The sequence below is a fragment of the Pinus tabuliformis genome, chromosome 9 (genome assembly GCF_031772625.1).
Source record: "Pinus tabuliformis cultivar Carrire ecotype Pingquan chromosome 9, CPIR1, whole genome shotgun sequence".
Lineage (NCBI taxonomy): Eukaryota > Viridiplantae > Streptophyta > Pinopsida > Pinales > Pinaceae > Pinus > Pinus tabuliformis.
The window spans coordinates 567,277,317-567,289,888 of NC_142307.1; positions in this window are offsets into that span (position 1 = coordinate 567,277,317).

Sequence of the window (12,572 nt, forward strand, 5' to 3'; positions counted from 1 at the left end):
TAATTTTTTGTTGATCTTATTTATAAGATATTGATTAATAGCTCTTGTAGATCAATTTATTGCACACGTATTGTTTGTGCCTAGATTTGCATACTTTTACTCACACTTTTTATCGTGTTCTTTTATCCATTTCACGCCAATAGTGGTTAATCGATATCTTAAATTGCACAAGTATACGTCTCATCATTTATTTATGGATTATTGGTCAATAAAGCATATTCGTAGGGTATTGTTACCTAACTGACTTGCTAATTCAGTTATTCTCGTAGATTTAAATGGAGAATGACTCATTGAATGATGGTATCAAACTGATAGTCTTATTCTTGAATACTCGCTGCAATGATGAATCAACCCTTCGATTGACACACTTTTATCTGTTAACATTCTGTTTCATTATGAAAACAACCATGTAATTAAGGGCAGGCGGTGTCATAATTCTAGGAGTTGTATCATTGAAAAATTATATAGAATAGAGTTTCGAGCTATGAAAGCCAACACTGTTAAGAGGTGTTAAGTTGCAAGAGAATACTCTAACTTTAAGTCTATAACAGCAAAGTTGTAATATCTCTATTATTAATGATAAATTGATCTTCTGAGCATATCATGATTATTTGATCTCGCCACAGCCCTGATCAGGGATTTGGGTCCACTCTCCTCAGCAGGTGTTGTTGGATTTGATGTGTGTTAGGCTTATTCTGTAAGTTTATTATTGTTGTGAATGTTTATCAGTGCGTTGTTGTGAGTCCTTATTGCTATTACTCGTATTGGTTGTTACAGTTATTACTTGTTGTTACTCTTACTTGTTGTTGCGGTATTCGTTGCGGTTACACATTGATGAATTTATAGTTAATGTTCATTGTTAGGTAGGAAAACTATGGCCTACACATGCAGTGCATGATAGCCTTGAAACAACTAGTAGAACCCCGGGTTGACAATTAAATGTGGTTTGGGTGAATTGCATGATTCATACTTGGACACCAACATTTTGGCGTCGTTGTCGGGGAGGCTATCAAAGGCGTGAAAGTACAACTAACATTGACCATAGGATTGATCTCTCGTCTTGGGGAAGGAAGCTTACACCTTGCTCCAGGTCCTGAGTATTAGATCGTTTGGTTGTTTGGTTCCTTTCTTTTCTTGTTTTTGTAGGATTATTCTCTCATCCTAGGGAAGGAAGTTTTTATCACCTTGCTCTAGGTCTGGAGCTTAATATTGTTTTATTTTTTTCATGAGTATTGTTCTCTCATCCCGGGGAGGGTAGATTTATTTTTCTCCTTGTTTCAGGTCCTGATCTTGATTTCTATGATTTTATTTTTTTCTTTCTTTTGTTTTCTTTAGGAGCCACTCTCTCGTCCTGGGGAAGGAAGTTCTTATCCAACTCTAGGTCTTCAGATCTTTTTTTTTTAATGTTTCTCTTTTATTTATGATTATATGAACAAAGACACCAATAAAAGGGGCAGAGGGAGACCCTTGAAATGGAATGGGGTTGATTTGGGCATAAAAACTTACATCCAAGGGTTGAGTCTAAAGAATCATCATGAGCGGCTCCTAGGATAAGATCTCATACAAGGCTTGGAGGGAAACCAGTTTCACAACCAGAACCTCCCCCAAGAGCAAAAGTGAAATTCAGGGAAGAAGAAGTAGCAAGCAGAGGAGTTGAGGAATTAGATATTACAAGTTTAGAGGGAGAATATTTGAAGGAATTCTTGGCACCATTGGATCGAGGGATTGTTGTTAAAAAAATAACATCACTTGTTATTAAACAGGTAGAGCTAGAACATATTGAAATTCCTAGTGAGTATTGGTAGATATTCATGGCTCCTACAACTTCTTCAATTTAATTCCAAATTGGAGATATTAGGGGTGATGCACCTATGAAGCCTATTCCTTTGACAACACTAACCAATTTCCATGCTCTTACCTTTGAGGATCCAGACACATTCCTCTTTGAATTCGTTGTTGTTTGTGAGCGATATGATTACATTTCTGATGCTCAAAAATTGAAGATATTTCCGACCAATTTGAAGGGCACATCTTTGAGATGGTTTATGGGTTTGGGAGGAAAATCCATTTCTATAGGAGAAGATATGGAGATGATTTTCCTCAAAAAATATCAAGACTACTGCAAATCTTGGGATGTAAAGGAGGAAATTTTTAAGATTATGCAGAAAAAGAATGAGAATATGCAAGATTTTGTGGAACGTTTTCAATATAGTTTGCAGAGATCTGGCTACAATGACTTGGATAAGAATATATTGAAGATCATTTTTCTCAAGGCACTGAGGGAGGAATCTCTTGAGCTATTGAATGTAGTAGGGAAATGAGATATATCAAAGGAGGAATTTGATACCATCTGTGAATTATGCATCAAGTGCTCATGAGGGGTTGCGAGATAGAGGCAGGGAATCCGAACTCTCAAAACATCCAGCGGTGGAGTTACAAAGGCTGAGATTGGGAATCTTCTAGAAAACAAGAGAACAGATAGTATGAGAACATTATCATCGCAGCTAGATGTGTTGCAAGTGAAGCAAAAACAAATGGAAGTTGAGAAGGCCATGTCTTTTTTTTTCCATCAATGCAGGAAGAAACATTCGTTGAAGGAATGTCCATTAAACTCTATGGAGGCTTGCGCTATATGTGAATAGAGTCATTCCACGAGCACTTTCTTGTCTCTTCCTGGATTGAAGGTAGTCTTTCAAGGGACGAATGATGAATCAGAACAACTCTATTTTATGGGATCAAGGGAACCATGGCAACCATGGCTGTCGAGTATGAATCAAGGTATACCTCAATGTTTTAATAATATTAATTTTGGATAGGAGTTTGTACCTTTTTCACCCTCTTGGCTACAGTCTTACCAGTATCCAATGCCCTGGAAACCCTTGTATCCTCAATCTGGTTTGAATTCGTCATGGTCCCATAATTAGCGTGCACCTCCTTCTCCTCCTTCGGGATAATTCTCCCAACCTATGCTGCAACAGCATCTACAGTTTCCTGCAATATGTCCACCAGTAATCCTCCACTTCATCCTTAATTTCCTGTCCAGCCCAATCCAAATCCAAATAACAGAGGGGCTCAATACGTTGAGACACTCAACCTCCCTGCATATAGTATTGCCACTATGGAATGTAATCAATTAAATATTTGATCTCGTCGAGTGGTCAATACTCAAACTTCACCTAAAATTGTTGAGCATACCTATGATGAAGTCTCTAAAATAGAACAAAGAAAGATAGGTGAATAGCCAACACATACTCCTATAAAGAAACAAACCCCTTCACAAACTATTGCTGCTAGAGGGTGTCAAACTGGTCCACCCTATCTTGAAAGACAATCTTTGAGCAAATAGAGTCCTCATCCTGAACTTGACTTTTTGGCAGAATTGTAGAATTTATTCTTTAAAATTATGTTACTTCAGGCTATGAAGGACATACCAGTGTATGCTAATACAATTAAGGAATATTTTTCTAAGAAACCCGGTAGAAAACTAAAGGACCCACTCACTATTCATGTCTTGGGAAAATTATCGGATATAATGTTGGGGAAATCTATACCTATGAAATATGGGGATCCTAGGAATCCAATTCCGACAGTGCATATTAATGGAGTGGATATCCCAAATATACTCGTAGATTTGGGGGTAATTATTAATGTTATAACCTCTGTAATGGTGATTACCTTTGGTGTGCGGAACCTTAAACTAACTCCCACCATCTTAGAATTGGGAGATCGGTCTACCATTAGACCGGTAGGAAGCTGGAAGATATCACTATTTCAGTAGACTCATGGCAATACCCCTTTGACCTTCTAGTTTTACATACCTAATCCCTAGCCGGTGGGAAACCTTTTATTTTAGGAAGGCCTTGGCTCGCAACACATATGATTACATTGGGTGTCAGTTTAGAAACATGGTAATATCCAATGGGGAAGTTACAAAGAACCTTATCCTTTACCCCCCTGCAGAACCAAGTTCATCAGATAAACCTGTTTTTACCTTGATTTAGAAGTCTCTACTTGCTAAAGAGCCTGAATATGAAGATGAAGAAATTAGACCCATCATTACCATCAGTGAGGCTCTATGTTTTAAATATGAAATGGAGCATGATTCCATTAGCACCTTTCTCAGCAACCCCGACTCTATTTCTGATTCAACCCGTCAGTTGTTAGAAACTGTCATGAGATGCAATATTCAGGAAGATATCGAACTAGAAACAGAAATAGAAAATATTCCTGAAATTATGCTTCATAATAGTGTTCCTGTCGAAATTGAACCAGGTAAAACATTGAAACTGAATCCTAACCTTTCACACTCCTAATCTGAACAATGGTTAAATTTCCTTCGGGATCATAAAGAAGATTTTGCTTGGGAGTATACCGATATGAAAGGCATCCCTAGAATGAGAGGGTCAAACTAGACAGTGTCTGCGACCTACTTAGAGAAGCATGGAAACAAAGTACTTGAAAGCAAGAGCGCCGAGAGCCGTAGAGCAACATAGTGTGAATGAGGTAGCGCATGAAGGTAAGCCACAAACCAGAGGATCAGGTAGAGCCGCAGAGTTGCAGCAACACAGCCAGAGCGCTACACAGGAAAATAGCCAGAGAGCTACATTGTCGAGAGTCCAGAGAAGTCTTCTTCTTGTATGATCGATGCTCTGAGATCGAAGCAATCTTCAACACTTTTGAAAACTTCTATTTTAGATGCCCGGATTGTGATAAGCCAGAAATCGATCGATGCAAGGAGATTCCAAGTCCAGATTAGTAACAGGCCCCTACCTGCGCATTGACAAGGTGAATAACATTATTCGTCGTGGATTGTTTTCGCTAAAGATATGAACATCCACTTCTTCATATGGCCCGTGGTGTGAGGTATATGATTTTTCAGGTATTTCTTCTTTATGCATTATGCTGCATAGATCCTTGATTGGTGTGATGCATGATCCTTTTTATTATATGTTGTCATGATTCCTTGCTTGAATTGATGTGGAATCTTCTATGTGATGTACTTGCTGTCATAACTCATCATGTTATGTTTTGATATCCCTTGTTGTATGTTGTTGGGATACTCTTGTTGTCATCATGCATGTTTTGTTATTGAAATCCCTTTTATGCCATGTTGGTGGGATGTTCTTCATGCATGTTTTTGTGTCATACTGATAGGAATATTTTGATTGAGAATTCCGGTTGTGGAATATCTCTTAGAGCCACTCCTGCATGAGGGCATTTTTCCTTGTATGATTGCGACATCATCTCTTGTGTGCATCACCTTCATTGACAACACTTAATGCAGCGGCCTACACCATCTTGGCACCAGGATCCGGAGATGTAGTCCCTCTTGGACGAACTCCATTATCAACGCTTATGTTTTCATGTGCTAATGATTGTTAAGTTCCTCTTCTTTTCTGCATGCAGATGTATTCATTAATGTTCTTTTAAAATGCAATTTAACACGTCACAAAAGTAAAAGGTCTTGGAAGGGTCCTTCGTCACACTTGGACCTGGATCACGTATGGACTACTGAATGGGTGTACCTGTAAATCCTTTTCCAAAAATTTTAGTCGTTTCCAAAATCTATCATAACATGATTCTGGGAGAATACGATGTTGGATTTAAGTGAAATGAGTTATGTTGCATTCAGGCCGTTGAGATCTATCTATTCTTATACGTTTTGAGCTTTGTACACTTTCAATTTTGAGCATTATTTTGATCCACTAGATCACTCCTCGACATTGGAAGCTTTTGGACCTCCAAAATCTCTTTATAAATGAATAAATATATGAGGGTACGGTTCCCTCCCCCTTCCAATCTCAATCCACTAAACTTTACTTGGATTTTTCATTTTTAGATTTTCATGAAAATACATCATTTTCCCTGATTTTGGAGTCCTTGTCTTGTTTTCATAGATGACATCTTGCTAGAATTTCCCAAAATATGTAGAACAACAAACTTCCTTTGAAGGAATAAACACATTCCCTCCTCGGTCTCCAGTCAAAGGAAACTTAAACAATCTCAAAATCTTCTCACCTTGAACACTGTCATAATGGCAGTGCTTACCATGTCTAGCCTTGTACATGGCTCGACTCTTGACCAAATGTGATCGCCATCACCGTGTACCATCGCTTTTCAAAGCCATTACATTATGAAAATCACAAGAAGAATATTTGCAACCAATGTCCTCTTTCTCAATTTGCTTTTGCATTTACAAGAGATGAATTCAACTTTTTGTTGTGTGCTCTAACAATGTACTCAATCCCATTCTTGAACAAATCATCGTTATTCTCATCGTGATGAAAAATATATCTCCTATAATATAGATATGGGCTTCCAAAAATAATACCACATATATCAATTATAATTACATCAAGCTCTACCTCATCTAGAAAGTTTGCAGTGATTGAAAATTTAAGTATTCATTTCTTTGTCACCTACAATTTTTCATTCTCACATACCCAACCTAAAGGATATGGTTGAGGATTAGGAATGGTTTCTAAATTCAACCTCTTGAGAATTTCTTCTGAGATAATATTTTCTTGTGAACCACTATCAAACAATGTATCTATCTTGGTATGTTTTTAAATAACTCTAATATGGAAAAGCTCTATTCTTGTTTTGTCATCTTGAGTCTCACTGAGACAATTTAATGAACTAGTACTTGCAATGTCCTTACCTTTCAAACCCATGGCTATGATCCTTGTTTCATCTCCAGAATCTGAGTTTAAATCATGTTGTGTAGTTGCAACTGTCTTCTCCTTCTCCTTGTTGTTAAAATTTTTGGGTCTCATTTTTGGATGAAGTTTCTAGCAATGATCTTCATCATGGCCCTCTTAGGAATAATGTTTACATGTAAGTTTCCCTTTTCCTTTGAACTTACCCTTTCCTTTTTCTCTAGACTCAAAGGGACTCTCACTAGTTTCTTTAGAAACATTTTCCCTCTTGCCTCTAAATGAGTTGCCTGAACACAAACTTCATCTAGTTTTGTAGGGTTAAACATGAGAATGGTATGTCTTAAATAACTATGAAATCCTCCAATGTATTTGATAAAAATATCTTGTGAGGACAAATCTATACAAAAAATCAAATCTGTTTTCCTAAATTATTGGGTATAAGATTGCACATTTTTCCTTTTAGTTTGCCTAAAGTTCTACCAATCCATAATAGATTTTTTCATGTATGCCAATGGATAAAATTGCCTTCTTATTGTAACAACAAAATCATTCCAAGAGGATAAAACCCTACCATGTTTCTTCATGTTCTCTTGAATTTTTTCTTCCCACCAAATTAGTGTTGCACCTTCCAATCTAAGAGAAGAAAGCTGAGTCTTGGTTTCATCATCTTTGATTCTTTGTATCCTACAATATACTTTAGTATGAGGAATCCAATTGTCTAATATTTTTGCATTTACCTATCCATTGTACATCAGCAATTCAAAATTAATATCAATGTTAAGAAAAGGAGTTTAACCGTCATCGCTTGAGGAATTTGGATGTTTTTTTGAAAGGGTAGAAGAAGTAGAAGATGAAGATGAAGATGATGATGGGGATGCTAATGGAGGCGAAGGTGGTGGTTTGTCCCCATTCTGTCCATTCCCTTTTGGAGGCTTGTCTGCTTTTCCTCCATGGGGTTTTCTCCATACAGCCTGGAATTCCTCTCCTCATACAAAACCTTAAACATCTTTGACATCTCAAAGAATTATTTTCTGAAAGTATTCTCATGTTCAAACGTCCCTTCAAGACCTTCTTCATGTGCCATAACTATTGAATCTTCAAGTGTGTTTGTTATCCTTGAAACAATTTGAGATCTTGGCTTCACAAGTTCTCTTTCTCCTCTTTTGAGCTTCAACCTTGTAAGAATTAGAAGAAAAAAGTTGCAAAAAAATGATATCTTCATTATAACCTATTTCTCTAATACCAAAATGTTTAGAATGTGTAAACTTGAAGATTTTTTTAACAATTTTCAAGTGAAAATTATAGGTGTTTTGGTAGAGGATCAACTTACTAAACACATACACAAGTAAATTTTAACCAAATTATACAGCTGAATAGAGAAAAAACCAACATATCTGAAACACATATCACAAGCATGATAAAGGAGTTCGCCCCTCTCTTGGGTTACATCTCCTGGTCTAGCTTCCAATGTAGGGACTCTTTCATTAAGAATTCTCAAAAGTGTGCTTACATGATTTACTTAGCTAAAATAGTAGAAATTATGTCTCCAATAGATCTAACACTATTAGAAACCCCTTTTTTGGTTATTTTTTCACCTCATTTGGACAAAAGTTGAGAAATTTATGCTTGCTTCTTCATTTTCCCAAATTTTGCAGCTAACCATCCTCCAATTCGGCCTTAACCTGGCTTGAGGGCCCTAAGTGCAGAACAAGTGCACTAAACCTGGCACAGTCCCCCCTCGGCAGGTGAATTTGTAGGATCATTAAGGGTGTCATTAAGCCCCCAATCCCGAAATTCTTGGTCACGTGGTACCATGTGACCGCATAGGGGGCCGATATTCCAGGGTTGTTGTTTAGCACCCCTCTATGGTGCGCATATGACCATGGTTTGGACCCCATTGGGGCTATCCCCTCATAAGTCCCCCCTGTGGTTTCGTGAGTGTCATACGACTCGAGGCTCGCCCACTCCATTTTTCCACTCTCGGTTCTTTGTTGCAGGCTTTGTCTGTGACTTGGATTAGGGATGTGGCCTTCAAAGAGGCTGTAAGGGATGGTCTAGGCCCTAAACCTTGGTCCCCCACCCATGGCCCTATGGCTCAGGGGTTGCCAGGGGCTAGGGCTTATCCCAACCCCTCCCCTAATGGAGCATTCACCAAACTTCACATTTAATTCACATTAATTGTATAACAAGTAACATAGCGTGGTGTGATGGTATGGTTATTTTTTTCTTGGTACGTGGTCTTGATTTCGAACACCGAGGGTGTTTTTCGACCTCCAAATTTTTTTTTTTGGCCATGAGGAGGCCACGTGGTAGCTACTAGCTAGCCCACGTGGCACTCCCTGATTGGGCCACCACACCACAACCATTAACCAATAAAAGCAAACCAAATTCAAACCCATCATATTGTACCAAGTGTTGAACAACCATTGGTCGATGAAGAACACAGTCACCTGCCAGGTCATGGCCCAGTCAACATACGGTTTGCTGACTGGGTGTACCTGAAACTCTTTTTTCAAAATTTTTAGTTGTTTCCCAAATCGACTAGAACACGATTCTAGGAGCATCCAATGTCAGATTTGAGTGAAACTGTTATGAAACCAGCTCAAGAAAAGATAGAAAAGATAGATCAACGCCTTAGAATTCAGCCTCTTCTAGGGGGCAACCTCCTTTATATTACATAAATGAACAATTCTTGGATGATACAAATGACAAAACCTCCTTTCTATATAGAGGAGTCTAAGGAGTCACAATATAATCCAGCCGACCTAACAATAATAATATAAAGCCACAAAAAAAAAATAGAGGGATTCTATGGGGCACAGAAATAACAACATGGGGGTAATAGGGGCACAACAATATAAATAAGGGGTATAACTACAATAGTAATGGGGTAATCACTAGTATTATAGGGACCCAACATGCACCTCTCCTTCAAAAGAGTGTTGTCCTCAACGCTTGAATAGTTCTGGATACTTCTGCATAAAATTCTCATCCTCCCATGTGGAATCTTCAGCGGATAAGTTCTTCCACTTGATAAGATACTCTGAAATTGATCGATTTCGTAGCTGTCGAGTTCTTGTTTCTATGACTGCTTCCGGTTCCAATATAATTTTTCCTTCCTCGTCAAGTTCTGGCAATATTGTTTGAACTGGGAGCTTGTCGCCTATAACCTTCTTTAAACATGAAACATGGAAAACTGGGTGCAATCGAGAAGCTGCAGGAAGCTTCAATTTGTATGCCATAGTACCAATCTTTTGCAACACCTTGTACGGACCATAATACTTTGGTGATAATTTATTATCCTTCTTAGCTTGCTTTAGGGACATTTGCTTATATGGTTGTAGCCATAGGAATACCTAATCACTTACATCAAAACTTCTTTCACTACGATGTTGATCTGTCTGTTGTTTCATTCTATTTTGTGCCAACACGAGGTTATCCTTTAAGAGTTGGAGGACTTGTTGTTGATGTTCGATGTGATGTTCCACAGCCTGAACCTTAGAATTTTCTCTTAAATATGATGTGATGGATGGTGGTTGATACCCATAAAGTGCCATAAATGGGGTCATTTTTGTTGCTGTATGGAAGGAAGTGTTATACCACCATTCAGCCAGAGGCAACCATTTGACCCATTGTGTCTGTTTATAAGAAACAAAGCAACGAAGATATCCTTCCAAACATTTGTTTACTATCTCAGTTTTCCCATCAGATTGAGGATGATAAGATGAGCTACGAGCTAACTGAGTACCAAGACAAGAAAATAATTTTGTCCAAAAATTTCCAGTGAAAATGGGATCTCTGTCACTTACAATAATCTTTGGGTTTCCATGTAGCTTTTGAATTGTTTCCATAAATGTAGTAGAAACTGTACTGGCTTTAAATGGATGTGATAATGCACAAAAGTGTGCATACTTGGTAAGTCTGTCAACTACCACCATGATTACACTCTTTCCCTCAGACTTGGGTAAACCTGTGATAAAATCCATTGAAACCTCCTCCCAACGTTGGCCTGGAATGGATAAAGGTTGTAATAGACCCGGTGTCTTAATTGTTTCAACTTTATTTTGTTGGCAAACCAAACATTCCACCACAAACTTTTTAATATCTGATCTAAGGCCATCCCAAAAAAATTCCTTCTTAACCCTATGGTAAGCTTTTAAAAATCTTGAGTGCCCTCCTAAGGGATAAGTGTGCAATTCCACAAGAATCTTTTTTTTTAGCTGGGAATTCTTGCAGAGGTATAAGTGATCCTTGTACCATAACGAATCATTTTGCCAGCTAAATGTATCAGACGTATTGGAATCTTGTTGTAGCTTTCGAATAAGTGCCCACACTTCTTCATCATTCTTCCATTCCTCCCTTGCTTCTTTTATCTAATTTGGTTGGATAATAGAAATGGCGCACAACAATGCTTCCACATCCTCATCCTTTCTTGAGAGTGCACCTGCCACCACATTTTGATTCCCTTTTTTGTAGATGATTTCAAAGTCATAACCCAACATCTTTGTGACCCACTTTTTTTGCTCTTCAGAGGATAATCTTTGTTCTAAAACGTATTTAAGGCTATCATGATCCGTTTTTACCTTGAAGTGTCTTCCCATTAGGTAGGGTCACCATTTCTTAAGTGCATGGAGTATTGCCAACATTTCCTTCTCATAAATAGCTTTGCTTAAAAACTTTCCCTTGATTGGACGACTTTCAAAAGCAATGGGTCTTTCGTCTTGCATTAGAACATCACCAATTCCATTTCCTGAAGCATCACATTCCACAATAAAGGTTTTTGTGAAGTCCGGCGTAGCTAAGACCGGTGCTTGGCACATTGCCTCTTTAAGATGTTCAAAGGCCTTTGTTGCTTCTGGAGTCCATGAAAATGAATCTTTCTTCAATAATGTTGTCAGAGGTGCTGCTATTCTCCCATAATTCTTAACAAATTTGCGATAATACCATGTCAACCCAAGAAATCCTCGCAGATGCTTTATGGATGTGGGGATTTTCCATTCCTTAATGGATTTAATTTTGCTAGGGTCTACCTTAACTCCTTCATGAGATACAGTATGACCCAAATATTCCACCTCCTGGACTCCAAAGAAACATTTGGATCTTTTTGCATATAATTGTTTCTCCTCCAATAGTTGTAGCACCTTGTCAACATGTTCAACATGATCCTTCCAAGACTTGTTGTAGATTAGTATATCATCAAAAAATACTAACACAAATTTTCTAAGGAATGGTTTGAAAATTGAATTCATCAAACCTTGAAATGTTGAAGGTGCATTGGTAAGGCCAAAAGGCATGACCAAAAATTCATAATGACCCTCATGAGTTCTAAATGCCCTTTTCGGAATGTCTTCAATCTTCATTCTGATTTGATGATATCCTGAATGAAGATCCAACTTGGTGAAGTAAATTGATCCATGCAATTCATCTTGTAATTCATCAATGACAGGAATGGGAAACTTATCTTTAATAGTGAGCTTGTTGAGCTCCCTATAATCCGGACACATGCGCTGTGATCCATCCTTCTTGTGCACCAATACTACTGGAGTAGAGAAAGAACTTTGACTTGGTTGAATTATACCAGCCTCTAACATTTCTGCAACCATACGTTCAATTTCACTTTTTTGGACATAGGGATATCTATACGACCTGATGTTTGGAGGAACACTTCTTGGAATCAGATGAATAGCATGATCATGATCAGGCATAGGTGGGAGACCCTTGGGAATCTAAAATACCTTGGAATGATTGTCTAGGACTTTTTGGAGATCTGGAGAAATAGATGATTCCAATGTGGAAACATCTAGCGAGCATAATTGTGCAATTACACCTCTTTGCTCCTTTTTTAGAAGCTTTGTCATACCATGAGAGCTGATTATCTTTCCTGGTTTCCCTGCAATACCCCTTAATTCAACT